Source organism: Oncorhynchus masou, unplaced genomic scaffold (assembly GCF_036934945.1).
Source record: "Oncorhynchus masou masou isolate Uvic2021 unplaced genomic scaffold, UVic_Omas_1.1 unplaced_scaffold_869, whole genome shotgun sequence".
NCBI classification, from domain to species: domain Eukaryota; kingdom Metazoa; phylum Chordata; class Actinopteri; order Salmoniformes; family Salmonidae; genus Oncorhynchus; species Oncorhynchus masou.
In genome coordinates this window covers 240,338-260,000 of record NW_027015151.1, presented here as the reverse complement: position 1 = coordinate 260,000, position 19,663 = coordinate 240,338, and the positions used below count along the sequence as shown (strand labels likewise).

General features: G+C 44.3%; 1 pseudogene; it reads left to right on the top strand.

The window, feature by feature from the left end:
- Positions 1 to 18,102, top strand: part of LOC135537895 (cAMP-dependent protein kinase catalytic subunit alpha-like) — a 41,679-nt pseudogene extending 23,577 nt beyond the window's left edge.
- Positions 18,103 to 19,663: the final 1,561 nt, after the last annotated feature.

Below are 19,663 nucleotides of genomic sequence, written 5' to 3'. Positions count from 1 at the left end.
CACTCAACGCCTCGATCACGGAGCGGTCTGGCACTCAACTCCTCGATCACAGAGCAGTCTGGCACTCAACTCCTCGATCATAGAGCAGTCTGGCACTCAACTCCTCGATCACGGAGCGGTCTGGCACTCAACTCCTCGATCACGGAGCAGTCTGGCACTCAACTCCTCGATCACGGAGCAGTCTGGCACTCAACTCCTCGATCACGGAGCGGTCTGGCACTCAACTCCTCGATCACGGAGCGGTCTGGCACTCAACTCCTCGATCACGGAGCGGTCTGGCACTCAACTCCTCGATCACGGAGCAGTCTGGCGCTCAACGCCTCGATCATAGAGCAGTCTGGCACTCATGTCCTATTTAAAAACGAAAGTATTTTTCTCTCATTCATTGACGATCAGATACTTCAGTCGGTTCTATTGTCTTCACATTTATCAGTTGATAGACAACTTAACACTGTTACAAACTTAGACTCCTTTTTTTAGCAATAGCCTAAATATACAGTGGGGCAAAAAAGTATTTAGTCAGCCACCAATTGTGCAAGTTCTCCCACTTAAAAAGATGCGAGAGGCCTGTAATTTTCATCATAGGTACACTGAAACTATGACAGACAATATGAGAAAAAAATCCAGAAAATCACATTGTAGGATTTTTAATGAATTTATTTGCAAATTATGGTGGAAAATAAGTATTTGGTCAATAACAAAGTTTATCTCAATACTTTGTTATATACACTTTGTTGGCAATGACAGAGGTCAAACGTTTTCTGTAAGTCTTCACAAGGTTTTCACACACTGTTGCTGGTATTTTGGCCCATTCCTCCATGTGTTTTGGGGCTGTTGCTGGGCAACACAGACTTTCAACTCCCTCCAAATATTTTCTATGGGGTTGAGATCTGGAGACTGGCTAGGCCACTCCAGGACCTTGAAATGCTTCTTACGAAGCCACTCCTTCGTTGCCCGGGCGGTGTGTTTGGGATCATTGTCATGCTGAAAGACCCAGCCACGTTTCATCTTCAATGCCCTTGCTGATGGAAGGAGGTTTTCACTCAAAATCTCACGATACATGGCCCCATTCATTCTTTCCTTGACACGGATCAGTCGTCCTGGTCCCTTTGCAGAAAAACAGCCCCAAAGCATGATGTTTCCACCCCGTGCCATACAGTAGGTATGGTGTTCTTTAGATGCAACTCAGCATTCTTTGTCCTCCAAACGCGACGAGTTGAGTTTTTACCAAAAAGTTATATTTTGGTTTCATCTGACCATATGACATTCTCCCAATCTTCTTCTGGATCATCCAAATGCTCTCTAGCAAACTTCAGACGGGCCTGGACATGTACTGGCTTAAGCAGGGAGACACGTCTGGCACTGCAGGATTTGAGTCCCTGGCGGCGTAGTGTGTTACTGATGGTAGGCTTTGTTACTTTGGTCCCAGCTTTCTGCAGGTCATTCACTAGGTCCCCCCGTGTGGTTCTGGGATTTTTGCTCACCGTTCTTGTGATCATTTTGACCCCACAGGGTGAGATCTTGCGTGGAGCCCCAGATCGAGGGAGATTATCAGTGGTCTTGTATGTCTTCCATTTCCTAATAATTGCTCCCACAGTTGATTTCTTCAAACCAAGCTGCTTACCTATTGCAGATTCAGTCTTCCCAGCCTGGTGCAGGTCTGTTGTTTCTGGTGTCCTTTGACAGCTCTTTGGTCTTGGCCATAGTGGAGTTTGGAGTGTGACTGTTTGAGGTTGTGGACAGGTGTCTTTTATACTGATAACAAGTTCAAACAGGTGCCATTAATACAGGTAAGTGGAGGACAGAGGAGCCTCTTAAAGAAGAAGTTACAGGTCTGTGAGAGCCAGAAATCTTGCTTGTTTGTAGGTGAACAAATACTTATTTTCCACCATAATTTGTAAATAAATTCATTAATCCTACAATATGATTTTCTGGAGAAAAAAAATCTCATTTTGTCTGTCATAGTTGAAGTGTACCTATGATGAAAATTACAGGCCTCTCTCATCTTTTTAAGTGGGAGAACTTGCACCATTGGTGGCTGACTAAATACTTTTTTTTTGCCCCACTGTACATCTCCTGTAGACATCTCCTGAAAACATATCATGTAGACATCTCCTGTAGACAAGTAGACATCGACATCTCCTGTAAACATCTCCTGTAGACATCTCCTGTAGACAAGTAGACATCTCCTGTAAACATCTCCTGTAAACATCTCCTGTAAACATCTCCTGTAGACAAGTAGACATCTCCTGTAAACATCTCCTGTAGACATCTCCTGTAAACATCTCCTGTAAACAACTCCTGTAGACATCTCCTGTAAACATCTCCTGTGCTGCTGCATGGGTTCATTGGTTGTGTTACTGTCTGTTACACAGGCTGTGACCTATTTCTTGGTTGACTCATATCAACATCTGTGCATGTGGGGTAGGCTAAAGAAATACAACAGAATAGGCCTCATTAAAAGAGCAGTGTTGATGGAAATGCTAAATGGTAAAGTGCTGGGCAGAGCAAATGACGGGAGCTGGTGGCTGAGAGGGGGACATTTTTAAATATGCTCCTCGCTCCAGTCAAATTACTCACGCTCCGCTCCTCGCTCCACTACAGCTCCACTCCACTCACATCCTCTGCTACACACACACACTCTCTCTCTCACACACACACACACACACACACACACACACCCTCCCCCCCACACACACACACTCTCTCTCTCACACACACAAACACACACACACGCACATATATGCTACTGGATTGGGCTCGATTGTAGATTCTATCCAAATTCCATGTAAAAGATTAAAATCAAGTTGATCCTCCTTTATTGTGTTCTACTGTATTCTATTTAGTTACTGTAGTACTGTCATCTATTCTACTGTATTCTATTTAGTTACTGTAGTACTGTCATCTATTCCACTGTATTCTATTTAGTTACTGTCGTACTGTCATCTATTCTACTGTATTCTATTTAGTTACTGTAGTACTGTCATCTAATCTACTGTATTCTATTTAGTTACTGTAGTACTGTCATCTATTCCACTGTATTCTATTTAGTTACTGTAGTACTGTCATTTAATCTACTGTATTCTATTTAGTTACTGTCGTACTGTCATCTATTCTACTGTATTCTATTTAGTTACTGTAGTACTGTCATCTAATCTACTGTATTCTGTTTAGTTACTGTAGTACTGTCATCTATTCTACTGTATTCTATTTAGTTACTGTAGTACTGTCATCTATTCTACTGTATTCTATTTAGTTACTTTAGTACTGTCATCTAATCTACTGTATTCTGTTTAGTTACTGTAGTACTGTCATCTATTCTACTGTATTCTATTTAGTTACTGTAGTACTGTCATCTATTCTACTGTATTCTATTTAGTTACTTTAGTACTGTTATCTATTGTACTGTATTCTATGTAGTTACTGTAGTACTGTCATCTATTCTACTGTATTCTATTTAGTTACTTTAGTACTGTTATCTATTGTACTGTATTCTGTTTAGTTACTGTAATACTGTCATTTAATCTACTGTATTATATTTAGTGACTGTAGTACTGTCATCTAATCTATTGTATTCTGTTTAGTTACTGTAATACTGTCATTTAATCTACTGTATTCTTTTTAGTTACTGTAGTACTGTCATCTATTCTACTGTATTCTATGTAGTTACTGTAGTGGGGTTTCAGGTGTCTCCGGAAGGTGGTGATTGACTCCGCTGTCCTGGCGTCGTGGGGAGTTTGTTCCACCACTGGCCCCCAATGGTGGAACAAACTCCCTCACGACGCCAGGACAGCGGAGTCAATCACCACCTTCCGGAGACACCTGAAACCCCACCTCTTCAAGGAATACCTAGGATAGGATAAGTAATCCTTCTCACCACCCCCCCTTAATGATTTAGATGCACTATTGTAAAGTGGCTGTTCCACTGGATGTCAGAAGGTGAATTCACCAATTTGTAAGTCGCTCTGGATAAGAGCGTCTGCTAAATGACTTAAATGTAAATGTAAATGTACTGTCATCTATTCTACTGTATTCTATTTAGTTACTGTAGTACTGTCATCTAATCTACTGTATTCGTTTTAGTTACTGTAGTACTGTCATCTAATCTACTGTATTCGTTTTAGTTACATACTGTAGTACTGTCATCTAATTAACTGTATTATGTTTAGTTACTGTAGTACTGTCATCTATTCTACTGTCATCTTCTCTGCTTAGTTGCTTATTCATCTCTCTCTCTCTGTCTCTCTCTGTCTCTCTCTCTTCCTTCCTTCCCTCTCTCTCTCTGTCTCTCTCTTCCTTCCTTCCTTCCCCTCTCTCTCTCTCTCTCTTCTTCCTTCCTCTCTCTCTCTCTCTCTCTCTCTCTCTCTTCCTTCCTCTCTCTCTCTCTCTCTCTCTCTCTTTCTCTCTTCCTTCCTCTCTCTCCCTCATGTAGTGAGCCTCATGCTCGGTTCTACGCGGCTCAGATCGTTCTGACCTTTGAGTACCTGCACGCCCTGGACCTCATCTACCGAGACCTGAAACCGGAGAACCTTCTCATAGACCAGCAGGGCTACATACAGGTGACATAGCATGACATAGAGCTACATACAGGTGACATAGGATGATTAATGGATGGTTAATTATCAAATATTAAAATACCATACAAAGCTTGCGTAGTCAAAAATGTATTTATGATCGTATGCTATCCATTTGTTTGTATGCTGTTCTTTGTATGCCATTTTAATATTTGATAATTAACCAATAATATTAGGCCACTCTTGGCCATGATTACAGACACCTGTGTCTTTTGACACTATATAAACGAGTCATCCCGCAGTGTTTGTGATTACACCCTGATGAAGACAGCTTGGCTGTCGAAACGTTGGTAATTACATGGTTTCAAACTGAGCTCCTAGAGTGTGCGGCTCTCTTTTATTTTCAAGTTTTCTATTCCGCTCGTCAGCACCTCGCCTAAATAGGTTTGCGTGTCTTTTACTTCCAGAGCATTGTAACTAATTAGAACTGCTGCATCCAAAACAGTTATTTAGCAGAGATCACGACCAAATAGGATCTGTGACTCTTCAAGCAGGAATCCAAACATCCTTGTAAGCATATGAGAACCACCAAAAAGTTAATTTGCTTAGAAGTAATATAAACTTAAATCAAAGCTATGAGCGCAGATGGCAATGGCGCAGACAATGGACGCAAAGATAGATACAAAGGCTTTCTCACTGCCGCCAAGAGTTTTGCGCATCTTTGCGTGACGTCAGTGTGTCGTACTGGAAAGGGTTCTTTTACATGCGCTTACTGTATATGTCTGTGTACCAGGCTCTACAACAGTGGTTTATAGTGCAGTCTCTGCTTCCCCCTAGTGGGGAACAGTGGTACTGCAGATTCCTCTGTAGCTACTATTTAACTACTGCGTAACTACTGTGTCTTTATAACTAAATATTTCCCTCCTCCTGTCTCTCTCTCAATTCAATTCAAAGGGCTTTATTGGCATGGGACACATGTTAACATTGCCAAAGCAAGTAAAATAGATAATAAACAAAAGTTAAATAAGCAATCAAAAAATTAACAGAAAACATTACACTCACAGAAGTTTCAAAGGAATAGAGACATTTCAAATGGCATTATGGCTATGTACATTGTTATAACGTTGTGCAAATAAATATGGGTTGTATTTTCAATGGTCTCTCTCTCCCTCCTTTCTCTCTCTCCTTTCTCTCTCTCTCTCTCTCCCTCCTTTCTCTCTCTCTCCTCTCTCTCTCTCTCTCCTTTCTCTCTCTCTCTCCCTCCTTTCTCTCTCTCTCCTCTCTCTCTCTCTCTCCTTTCTCTCTCTCTCTCAGGTGACAGATTTTGGTTTTGCTAAGCGTGTGAAAGGTCGAACCTGGACACTGTGTGGAACCCCAGAGTACCTGGCCCCAGAGATCATCCTCAGCAAGGTGAGCCGCAAATGGAGGCACAGTGGCGTAGCACTGAATGGGGTTCTGTACAACTACTTTACTGGTATCAACATGGAGCCTACCTCTGTCCCAGTGGCTTAGCACTGAATGGGGTTCTGTACAACTACTTTACTGGTATCAACATGGAGCCTACCTCTGTCCCAGTGGCTTAGCACTGAATGGGGTTCTGTACAACTACTTTACTGGTATCAACATGGAGCCTACCTCTGTCCCAGTGGCTTAGCACTGAATGGGATTAAGTGCAACTACTTTACTGGTATCAACATGGAGCCTACCTCTGTCCCAGTGGCTTAGCACTGAATGGGGTTCTGTACAACTACTTTACTGGTATCAACATGGAGCCTACCTCTGTCCCAGTGGCTTAGCACTGAATGGGGTTCTGTACAACTACTTTACTGGTATCAACATGGAGCCTACCTCTGTCCCAGTGGCTTAGCACTGAATGGGGTTCTGTACAACTACTTTACTGGTATCAACATGGAGCCTACCTCTGTCCCAGTGGCTTAGCACTGAATGGGGTTCTGTACAACTACTTTACTGGTATCAACATGGAGCCTACCTCTGTCCCAGTGGCTTAGCACTGAATGGGGTTCTGTACAACTACTTTACTGGTATCAACATGGAGCCTACCTCTGTCCCAGTGGCTTAGCACTGAATGGGGTTATGTACAACTACTTTACTGGTATCAACATGGAGCCTACCTCTGTCCCAGTGGCTTAGCACTGAATGGGGTTCTGTACAACTACTTTACTGGTATCAACATGGAGCCTACCTCTGTCCCAGTGGCTTAGCACTGAATGGGGTTCTGTACAACTACTTTACTGGTATCAACATGGAGCCTACCTCTGTCCCAGTGGCTTAGCACTGAATGGGGTTCTGTACAACTACTTTACTGGTATCAACATGGAGCCTACCTCTGTCCCAGTGGCTTAGCACTGAATGGGGTTCTGTACAACTACTTTACTGGTATCAACATGGAGCCTACCTCTGTCCCAGTGGCTTAGCACTGAATGGGGTTCTGTACAACTACTTTACTGGTATCAACATGGAGCCTACCTCTGTCCCAGTGGCTTAGCACTGAATGGGGTTCTGTACAACTACTTTACTGGTATCAACATGGAGCCTACCTCTGTCCCAGTGGCTTAGCACTGAATGGGGTTCTGTACAACTACTTTACTGGTATCAACATGGAGCCTACCTCTGTCCCAGTGGCTTAGCACTGAATGGGGTTCTGTACAACTACTTTACTGGTATCAACATGGAGCCTACCTCTGTCCCAGTGGCTTAGCACTGAATGGGGTTCTGTACAACTACTTTACTGGTATCAACATGGAGCCTACCTCTGTCCCAGTGGCTTAGCACTGAATGGGGTTCTGTACAACTACTTTACTGGTATCAACATGGAGCCTACCTCTGTCCCAGTGGCTTAGCACTGAATGGGGTTCTGTACAACTACTTTACTGGTATCAACATGGAGCCTACCTCTGTCCCAGTGGCTTAGCACTGAATGGGGTTCTGTACAACTACTTTACTGGTATCAACATGGAGCCTACCTCTGTCCCAGTGGCTTAGCACTGAATGGGGTTCTGTACAACTACTTTACTGGTATCAACATGGAGCCTACCTCTGTCCCAGTGGCTTAGCACTGAATGGGATTCAATGCAACTACTTTACTGGTATCAACATGGAGCCTACCTCTGTCCCAGTGGCTTAGCACTGAATGGGGTTCTGTACAACTACTTTACTGGTATCAACATGGAGCCTACCTCTGTCCCAGTGGCTTAGCACTGAATGGGGTTCTGTACAACTACTTTACTGGTATCAACATGGAGGAGGCAGCTGTCCCTGAGGCATTACTTTACTGGTATCAACATGGAAGAGGCAGCTGTCCCTGAGGCATTACTTTACTGGTATCAACATGGAGGAGGCAGCTGTCCCTGAGGCATTACTTTACTGGTATCAACATGGAGGAGGCAGCTGTCCCTGAGGCATTACTTTACTGGTATCAACATGGAAGAGGCAGCTGTCCCTGAGGCATTACTTTACTGGTATCAAAATGGAGGAGGCAGCTGTCCCTGAGGCATTACTTTACTGGTATCAAAATGGAGGAGGCAGCTGTCCCCGAGGCATTACTTTACTGGTATCAACATGGAGGAGGCAGCTGTCCCTGAGGCATTACTTTACTACAGACCTCAGTTACTTTCTCTCTCTACCTCCAAACCTCAATGTAACACTCAACATGTTAAATCTCCTCTCTCCCTCCTTCCCCCCTCCATCCATTCTCCCACTCCCCTCATTCTCTCCCCCTCCCCCTTCCTCCCTCTCCAGGGGTATAACAAGGCAGTAGACTGGTGGGCCTTGGGTGTGTTGGTCTATGAGATGGCAGCCGGTTATCCTCCCTTCTTCGCTGACCAGCCCATACAAATTTACGAAAAGATCGTCTCTGGGAAGGTGAGCTGGGCCAGTGTAACGGACATAAGTATGTGAGATCACTCCATAGCTAGCTTCAAATGTTGCCAATGGAGATGTCGAATAGGATGCTTTTCTATAGCACAACTGGTTGGCGTGTTGTTAAGGAGAGTGGTCATGTGTGTTAGCGAGGCTGAGGGCTCTGGGTTTGGGATAGTTTACCCAGAGTTGTAGTCAGAGAGGGGAAAAGCTAAACTAGCATACTGACTTGGTTTCACTAGGTTGTGTTGCAAGTGGCACCTTTCCCTTTACAAACTACTTTAGACCAGGGCCATATCACCCATTTCCCTTTGTGAACTACTTTTGACCAGGGCCATATCACCCGTTTCCCTGTGTGAACTACTTTTGACCAGGGCCATATCACCCGTTTCCCTGTGTGAATACTTTTGACCAGGGCCATATCACCCGTTTCCCTTTATGAACTACTTTTGACCAGGGCCATATCACCCGTTTCCCTGTGTGAACTACTTTTGACCAGGGCCATACTTTTGAACCGGGGCCAAGTCTAGTTCATCCATGGGAGCAATTTCCAAACACCTGAAGGTACCACGATCATCTATACAAACATTAGTACGCAGGTATAAACACCATGGGACCACGCAGCCGTCATACCGCTCAGGAAGGAGACTATCGTTCTGTCTCCTAGTGATGAACGTACTTTGGTGCGAAAAGTGCAAATCAATACCGGAACAACAGCAAAGGACCTTGTGAAGATGCTGGAGGAAACACCATACTTTTGGTACAAAAGTGTCTATATCCACAGTAAAACGGTCCATATCAATATAACCTGCTCAGAAAGGAAGAAGCCACTGCTCTAAAACTGCCATAAAAAAGCCAGACTATGGTTTGCAACGGCACATGGGGACAAAGATCATACTTTTTGAAGAAATGCCCTCTGGTCTGATGAAACAAAAATAGAACTGTTTGGCCATAATGACCATCGTTAAGTTTGGAGGAAAAAGGGGGAGGCTTGCAAGCCGAAGAACACCATCCCAACCGTGAAGCACGGGGGTGGCAGCATCATGTTGTGGGTGTGCTTTTCTGCAGGAGGGACTGGTGCACTTCACAAAATAGATGGCTTCATGAGGCAGTAAAATTATGTGGATATATTGAAGCAACATCTCAAGACATCAGTCAGGTTGGTCGCAAATGGACAATGACCCCAAGCATACTTCCAACGTTGTGGCAAAATGGCCGAAGGACAACAAAGTCAAGGTATTGGAGTGGCCATCACAAAGCCCTGACCTCAGTCCCATAGAACATTTGTGGGCAGAACTGAAAAAGCATGTGAGAGCAAGGAGGCTAACAAACCTGACTCAGTTACACCAGCTCTGTCAGGAGGAATGGACCAGAATTTACCCAATTTATTGTGGGAAGCTTGTGGAAGGCTACCTGAAACGTTTGACCCAAGTTTAAACAATTTTAAGGCATATATATATATACATATTTCTATATGCTACTGTTCAAAAATAAAATATCTTCTTCTTTTTTGACCAGGAAAAGCACATTTGTTGTCCATTAAAATAACATCAAATTCATCAGAAATACAGTCCTAGATCTGAATACTTTTGAATGAAATATTCTTATTAAATACTTTTTTCTTTACATAGTTGAATGTTTGACAACAAAATCACGCAAATTATCAATGGAAATCAAATGTATCAACCCATGGAGGTCTGGATTGGAGTCACACTCAAAATTAAAGTGTAAAACCACACTACAGGCTGATCCAACTTTGTAATGTCCTTAAAACAAGTCAAAATGAGGCTCGGTAGTGTGTGTGTGGCCTCCACGTGCCTGTATGACCTCCCTACAACGCCTGGGCATGCTCCTGATGAGGTGGTGGATGGTCTCCTGAGGGATCTCCTCCCAGACCTGGACTAAAGCATCCGCCAACTCCTGGACAGTCTGTGGTGCAACGTGATGTTGGTGGATGGAGCGAGACATGATGTCCCAGATGTGCTCAATTGGATTCAGGTCTAGGGAACGGCCGGGCAAGTCCATAGCATCAATGCCTTCCTCTTGCAGGAACTGCTGACACACTCCAGCCACATGAGGTCGCATTGTCTTGCATTAGGAGGACCCAGGGCCAACCGCACCAGCATATGGTCTCACAAGGGGTCTGAGGATCTCATCTCGGTACCTAATGGCAGTCAGGCTACCTCTGGAGAGCACATGGAGGGCTATGCGGCCCCCAAAGAAATGCCACCCCACACCATGACTGACCCACCGCCAAACCGGTCATGCTGGAGGATGTTGCAGGCAGCAGAACGTTCTCCACGGCGTCTCCAGACTCTGTCACGTCTGTCACATGTGCTCAGTGTGAACCTGCTTTCATCTGTGAAGAGCACAGGGCGCCAGTGGCGAATTTGCCAATCTTGGTGTTCTCTGACAAATGCCCAACGTCCTGCACGGTGTTGGGCTGTAAGCACAACCCCCACCTGTGGACGTCGGGCCCTCATACCACCCTCATGGAGTCTGTTTTTGACCGTTTGAGCAGACACATGCACATTTGTGCCTGCTGGAGGTCATTTTGCAGGGCTCTGGCAGTGCTCCTCCTGCTCCTCCTTGCACAACGACTGAGGTAGCGGTCCTGCTGCTGGGTTGTTGCCTTCCTACGGCCTCCTCCACGTCTCCTGATGTACTAGCTTGTCTCCTGGTAGCGCCTCCATGCTCTGGACACTACGCTGACAGACACAGCAAAACTTCTTGCCACAGCTCGCATTGATGTGCCATCCTGGATGAGCTGCACTACCTGAGCCACTTGTGTGGGTTGTAGACTCCGTCTCATGCTACCACTAGAGTGAAAGCACCGCCAGCATTCAAAAGTGACCAAAACATCAGCCCGGAAGCTAGGAACTGAGAAGTGGTCTGTGGTCCCCACCTGCAGAACCACTCCTTTATTGGGGGTGTCTTGCTAATTGCCTATAATTTCCACATGTTGTCTATTCCATTTGCACAACAGCATGTGACATTTGTCAATCGGTGTTGCTTCCTAAGTGGACAGTTTGATTTCACAGAAGTGTGATTGACTTGGAGTTACATTGTGCTGTTTAAGTGTTCCCTTTATTTTTTTGAGCAGTGTGTATATATACACAGTCAAGTCAGAAGTTTACATACACCTTAGCGAAATATGTCTAAGTGACCCCAAATGAATGGACAAAAAAATGTGCTTTTGTTTCAAAAACAAAACATGTCTAAGTGACCCCAAACTTTTGAATGGTAGTGTGTGTGTATATATATATATATATATATATATATATATATATATATATATATATATATATATATATATATATATATGTATGAAATTTTGACCATATATATATTATGTTTCATAAATATATTATGACAGGGCCATATATATATTTGTATAATGTATACCATGGCCATATGTATGTGTGTATATGAATATGTATGTGTGATATATATATATGTATGTGTGTATGATATATGTGTATTATATAGGGCCATATATATATTATGTGTGTGATATATATATATGTGTGTATATATATATATGTATATTTGCCTGTATGTATGTATGTATATTTGCCTTTTAGATCAGCACTGAGATGAGAACCTGGTTTGCCTCTTCCTTCTAACATCTCTCCACACTCCCTCTTCTCCTCCCTTCTCTACCCTCCCTCCTCTCCTTCCCCTGTCCACCCCCTCTCCATCCTCCACCCTCTTCTCCTCCTCACCCTCCTCTACCTCCTCTCCTCTGCCCTCCTCTCCTCCCCCATCTTCTCCTCTCCACACCCCCTCACCCCTCCTCTGCCCTCCTCTCCTCCCCCTCTCCTTCTCTACTCTCCCACACTACCACTCCCCCTTCCCTCCTCCTCTATTCCCCCTCTCCTCTCTTCCCCCTCTCCTCCCCCATCTCCTTCTCTACTCTCCCACACCACCACTCATCCCCCCCCTCCTCCCCCAGGTGCGTTTCCCCTCCCACTTCAGCTCTGACCTGAAGGATCTGTTCAGGGCCATATCACCTGAGGAATCTACTACAGGTGGACCTGACCAAGCGCTATGGCAACCTGAAGAACGGCGTCAACGACATCAAGGGACACAAGTGGTTCGCCACCACTGATTGGATCGCCGTATACCAGAGAAAGGTGAGAGGTCTAACTGATATGTAGGGTACAGTATACCAGAGAAAGGTGAGAGGTGGGGTCTAACTGATATGTAGGGTACAGTATACCAGAGAAAGGTGAGGGGTCTAACTGATATGTAGGGTACAGTATACCAGAGAAAGGTGAGAGGTCTAACTGATATGTAGGGTACAGTATACCAGAGAAAGGTGAGAGGTCTAACTGACATGTAGGGTACAGTATACCAGAGAAAGGTGAGAGGTCTAACTGATATGTAGGGTACAGTATACCAGAGAAAGGTGAGAGGTCTAACTGATATGTAGGGTACAGTATACCAGAGAAAGGTGAGAGGTCTAACTGATATGTAGGGTACAGTATACCAGAGAAAGGTGAGAGGTGGGGTCTAACTGATATGTAGGGTACAGTATACCAGAGAAAGGTGAGAGGTGGGGTCTAACTGATATGTAGGGTACAGTATACCAGAGAAAGGTGAGAGGTCTAACTGATATGTAGGGTACAGTATACCAGAGAAAGGTGAGGGGTATAACTGATATGTAGGGTACAGTATACCAGAGAAAGGTGAGAGGTCTAACTGATATGTAGGGTACAGTATACCAGAGAAAGGTGAGCGGTCTAACTGATATGTAGGGTACAGTATACCAGAGAAAGGTGAGAGGTCTAACTGATATGTAGGGTACAGTATACCAGAGAAAGGTGAGCGGTCTAACTGATATGTAGGGTACAGTATACCAGAGAAAGGTGAGAGGTCTAACTGATATGTAGGGTACAGTATACCAGAGAAAGGTGAGGGGTCTAACTGATATGTAGGGTACAGTATACCAGATGAGGGGCCTAACTGATATGGGGTACAGTATACCAGAGAAAGGTGAGGGGCCTAACTGATATGTAGGGTACAGTATACCAGAGAAAGGTGAGGGGCCTAACTGATATGTAGGGTACAGTATACCAGAGAAAGGTGAGAGGTGGGGTCTAACTGATATGTAGGGTACAGTATACCAGAGAAAGGTGAGGGGTCTAATTGATATGTAGGGTACAGTATACCAGAGAAAGGTGAGGGGCCTAACTGATATGTAGGGTACAGTATACCAGAGAAAGGTGAGGGGTCTAACTGATATGTAGGGTACAGTATACCAGAGAAAGGTGAGAGGTGGGGTCTAACTGATATGTAGGGTACAGTATACCAGAGAAAGGTGAGGGGTCTAACTGATATGTAGGGTACAGTATACCAGAGAAAGGTGAAAGGTCTAACTGATATGTAGGGTACAGTATACCAGAGAAAGGTGAGGGGTGGGGTCTAACTGATATGTAGGGTACAGTATACCAGAGAAAGGTGAGGGGTCTAACTGATATGTAGGGTACAGTATACCAGAGAAAGGTGAGGGGTCTAATTGATATGTAGGGTACAGTATACCAGAGAAAGGTGAAAGGTCTAACTGATATGTAGGGTACAGTATACCAGAGAAAGGTGAGGGGTGGGGTCTAACTGATATGAGGGTACAGTATACCAGAGAAAGGTGAGAGGTCTAACTGATATGTAGGGTACAGTATACCAGAGAAAGGTGAGAGGTATAACTGATATGTAGGGTACAGTATACCAGAGAAAGGTGAGCGGTCTAACTGATATGTAGGGTACAGTATACCAGAGAAAGGTGAGGGGTCTAACTGATATGTAGGGTACAGTATACCAGAGAAAGGTGAGAGGTCTAATTGATATGTAGGGTACAGTATACCAGAGAAAGGTGAGAGGTCTAACTGATATGTAGGGTACAGTATACCAGAGAAAGGTGAGAGGTCTAACTGATATGTAGGGTACAGTATACCAGAGAAAGGTGAGAGGTCTAACTGATATGTAGGGTACAGTATACCAGAGAAAGGTGAGGGGTCTAATTGATATGTAGGGTACAGTATACCAGATGAAGGTGAGAGGTCTAACTGATATGTAGGGTACAGTATACCAGAGAAAGGTGAGAGGTATAACTGATATGTAGGGTACAGTATACCAGAGAAAGGTGAGAGGTCTAACTGATATGTAGGGTACAGTATACCAGAGAAAGGTGAGGGGTCTAACTGATATGTAGGGTACAGTATACCAGAGAAAGGTGAGAGGTATAACTGATATGTAGGGTACAGTATACCAGAGAAAGGTGAGAGGTCTAACTGATATGTAGGGTACAGTATACCAGATGAAAGGTGAAAGGTCTAACTGATATGTAGGGTACAGTATACCAGAGAAAGGTGAGGGGTCTAACTGATATGTAGGGTACAGTATACCAGAGAAAGGTGAGAGGTCTAACTGATATGTAGGGTACAGTATACCAGAGAAAGGTGAGAGGTCAAACTGATATGTAGGGTACAGTATACCAGAGAAAGGTGAGAGGTCTAACTGATATGTAGGGTACAGTATACCAGAGAAAGGTGAGGGGTCTAACTGATATGTAGGGTACAGTATACCAGATGAAGGTGAGGGGTCTAACTGATATGTAGGGTACAGTATACCAGAGAAAGGTGAGAGGTCTAACTGATATGTAGGGTACAGTATACCAGAGAAAGGTGAGGGGTCTAACTGATATGTAGGGTACAGTATACCAGAGAAAGGTGAGAGGTCTAACTGATATGTAGGGTACAGTATACCAGAGAAAGGTGAGAGGTCTAACTGATATGTAGGGTACAGTATACCAGAGAAAGGTGAGAGGTCTAACTGATATGTAGGGTACAGTATACCAGAGAAAGGTGAGAGGTCTAACTGATATGTAGGGTACAGTATACCAGAGAAAGGTGAGAGGTCTAACTGATATGTAGGGTACAGTATACCAGAGAAAGGTGAGAGGTCTAACTGATATGTAGGGTACAGTATACCAGAGAAAGGTGAGAGGTCTAACTGATATGTAGGGTACAGTATACCAGAGAAAGGTGAGAGGTCTAACTGATATGTAGGGTACAGTATACCAGAGAAAGGTGAGAGGTCTAACTGATATGTAGGGTACAGTATACCAGAGAAAGGTGAGAGGTCTAACTGATATGTAGGGTACAGTATACCAGAGAAAGGTGAGAGGTCTAACTGATATGTAGGGTACAGTATACCAGAGAAAGGTGAGGGGTGGGGTCTAACTGATATGTAGGGTACAGTATACCAGAGAAAGGTGAGAGGTATAACTGATATGTAGGGTACAGTATACCAGAGAAAGGTGAGAGGTCTAACTGATATGTAGGGTACAGTATACCAGAGAAAGGTGAGAGGTCTAACTGATATGTAGGGTACAGTATACCAGAGAAAGGTGAGAGGTCTAACTGATATGTAGGGTACAGTATACCAGAGAAAGGTGAGAGGTCTAACTGATATGTAGGGTACAGTATACCAGAGAAAGGTGAGGGGTGGGGTCTAACTGATATGTAGGGTACAGTATACCAGAGAAAGGTGAGAGGTCTAACTGATATGTAGGGTACAGTATACCAGAGAAAGGTGAGGGGTATAACTGATATGTAGGGTACAGTATACCAGAGAAAGGTGAGGGGTATAACTGATATGTAGGGTACAGTATACCAGAGAAAGGTGAGAGGTCTAACTGATATGTAGGGTACAGTATACCAGAGAAAGGTGAGAGGTCTAACTGATATGTAGGGTACAGTATACCAGAGAAAGGTGAGGGGTCTAACTGATATGTAGGGTACAGTATACCAGAGAAAGGTGAGGGGTCTAACTGATATGTAGGGTACAGTATACCAGAGAAAGGTGAGAGGTCTAACTGATATGTAGGGTACAGTATACCAGAGAAAGGTGAGAGGTCTAACTGATATGTAGGGTACAGTATACCAGAGAAAGGTGAGAGGTCTAACTGATATGTAGGGTACAGTATACCAGAGAAAGGTGAGAGGTCTAACTGATATGTAGGGTACAGTATACCAGAGAAAGGTGAGAGGTCTAACTGATATGTAGGGTACAGTATACCAGAGAAAGGTGAGAGGTCTAACTGATATGTAGGGTACAGTATACCAGAGAAAGGTGAGGGGTCTAACTGATATGTAGGGTACAGTATACCAGAGAAAGGTGAGGGGTCTAACTGATATGTAGGGTACAGTATACCAGAGAAAGGTGAGAAAGGTGTCTAACTGATATGTAGGGTACAGTATACCAGAGAAAGGTGAGGGGCCTAACTGATATGTAGGGTACAGTATACCAGAGAAAGGTGAGAGGGGGGTCTAACTGATATGTAGGGTACAGTATACCAGAGAAAGGTGAGAGGTCTAACTGATATGTAGGGTACAGTATACCAGAGAAAGGTGAGGGGTCTAACTGATATGTAGGGTACAGTATACCAGAGAAAGGTGAGAGGTGGGGTCTAACTGATATGTAGGGTACAGTAGAAAGAGAAAGGTGGGGTCTAACTGATATGTAGGGTACAGTATACCAGAGAAAGGTGAGAGGTGGGGTCTAACTGATATGTAGGGTACAGTATACCAGAGAAAGGTGAGAGGTCTAACTGATATGTAGGGTACAGTATACCAGAGAAAGGTGAGAGGTCTAACTGATATGTAGGGTATAGTATACCAGAGAAAGGTGAGCGGTCTAACTGATATGTAGGGTACAGTATACCAGAGAAAGGTGAGGGGGGGTCTAACTGATATGTAGGGTACAGTATACCAGAGAAAGGTGAGAGGTCTAACTGATATGTAGGGTACAGTATACCAGAGAAAGGTGAGGGGTCTAACTGATATGTAGGGTACAGTATACCAGAGAAAGGTGAGGGGCCTAACTGATATGTAGGGTACAGTATACCAGAGAAAGGTGAGAGGTGGGGTCTAACTGATATGTAGGGTACAGTATACCAGAGAAAGGTGAGAGGTCTAACTGATATGTAGGGTACAGTATACCAGAGAAAGGTGAGAGGTCTAACTGATATGTAGGGTACAGTATACCAGAGAAAGGTGAGAGGTCTAACTGATATGTAGGGTACAGTATACCAGAGAAAGGTGAGAGGTCTAACTGATATGTAGGGTACAGTATACCAGAGAAAGGTGAGGGGTCTAACTGATATGTAGGGTACAGTATACCAGAGAAAGGTGAGAGGTCTAACTGATATGTAGGGTACAGTATACCAGATGAAGGTGAAAGGTCTAACTGATATGTAGGGTACAGTACAATTCCAGGTAACTTTCTCAAAATGACAGAAATCCCCTTTGATCAAGGCCCTTAACCCTCATTTCTCCCGTAAGGCGCTCTGGGTGAGAGCTCAATGAATATCATGTAAACAAATGTATTGATAAGTTTGAATATGATAATTTTACAGGAATCCGGTTTAGTAAAATGTGATTGTTTGATAGATTTTTCCTCTTCCTGTGTGTATGTGTGCGCGTATGTGTGTGTGGGTGTGCGTGTGTGTAGGTGGAGGCCCCGTTCGTTCCTAAGTTCAAAGGCCCAGGTGACACCAGCAACTTTGAGGAGTACGAAGAGGAGGAGATCAGAGTCTCCATCAGTGAACAGTGTGCCAAGGAGTTCACTGACTTCTAGACCCAACCAGAGAGAGAGGGATTGAAGGAAGAAGATAGAGATGAAAGGAGTGGGAGAAGGAAGGAGAGAGAGAGAGAGAGGATGGGAAGGAAGGAAGGAAGGAAGGAAGGAAGGAAGGAAGGAGGAAGGAAGGAAGGAAGGAAGGAAGGAAGGAAGGAAGGAAGGAAGGAAGGAAGGAAGGAAGGAAGGAACGGACGAGACGGAAGGTAGACTGGAGTACTGTCTCCTGTTGAATCACAAGCACCAGCTACGAGAGGGAGAGAAGAGAGGGAGAGAAGAGAGGGAGAGGAGAGGGAGAGAAGAAGAGAGGGAGAGAAGAGAGAAGAAAGAGAGGGAGAGAAGAAGAGAGGGAGAGAAGAAGAGAGGGAGAGAAGAGAGGGAGAGAAGAAGAGAGGGAGAGAAGAGAGAAGAGAAGAGAGGAAGAGAAGAAGAGAGGAGAGAAGAAGAGAGGGAGAGAAGAAGAGAGGGAGAGAAGAAGAGAGGGAGAGAAGAGGAAGATGCGGAGAGAAGAGGAAGATGCGGAGAGAAGAGGAAGATGCGGAGAGAAGAGTAAACCAGCAGTGTTGCCTTTTCTGTCCCATTTGTGTTTTTCTACTGTTATTTATTTATTATTTAGTCTCTTTTGATGTTTCATCCTTTATGGAGTGTTGGAGTGGGACCTGTCTCTGTAACAACTGTCTCCTAACTACCATATTGGAACTGGGCCATTCTCTGTAACAACTGTCTCCTAGCTACCATTTTGGGACAGGCACCTGTCTCTGTAACAACTGTCTCCTAACTACCATATTGGAACTGGGCCATTCTCTGTAACAACTGTCTCCTAGCTACCATACTGGGACAGATACCTGTCTCTGTAACAACTATCTCCTAACTACCATATTGGAACTGGGCCATTCTCTGTAACAACTGTCTGCTAACTACCATATTGGGACAGGCGCCATTCTCTGTAACAACTGTCTCCTAACTACCATATTGGGACAGGCACCTGTCTCTGTAACAACTGTCTCCTAACTACCATATTGGGACAGGCACCTGTCTCGGTAACAACTGTCTCCTAGCTACCATATTGGGACAGGCACCTGTCTCTGTAACAACTGTCTCCTAACTACCATATTGGGACAGGCACCTGTCTCTGGTAACAACTGTCTCCTAGCTACCATATTGGGACAGGCACCTGTCTCTGTAACAACTGTCTCCTAGCTACCATATTGGGACAGGCACCTGTCTCTGTAACAACTGTCTCCTAGCTACCATATTGGGACAGGCACCTGTCTCTGTAACAACTGTCTCCTAACTACCATATTGGGACAGGGTCATTCTCTGTAACAACTGTCTCCTAACTACCATATCGGGACAGGCACCTGTCTCTGTAACAACTGTCTCCTAACTACCATATTTGGCAGGCACCTGTCTCTGTAACAACTGTCTCCTAACTACCATATTGGGACAGGCTACTGTCTCGGTAACAATTGTCTCCTAGCTACCATATTGGGACAGGGTAATTCTCTGTAACAACGGTCTCCTAACTACCATATTGGGACAGGATCATTCTCTGTAACAACTGTCTCCTAGCTACCATATTGGGACAGGCACCTGTCTCTGTAACAACTGTCTCCTAACTACCATATTGG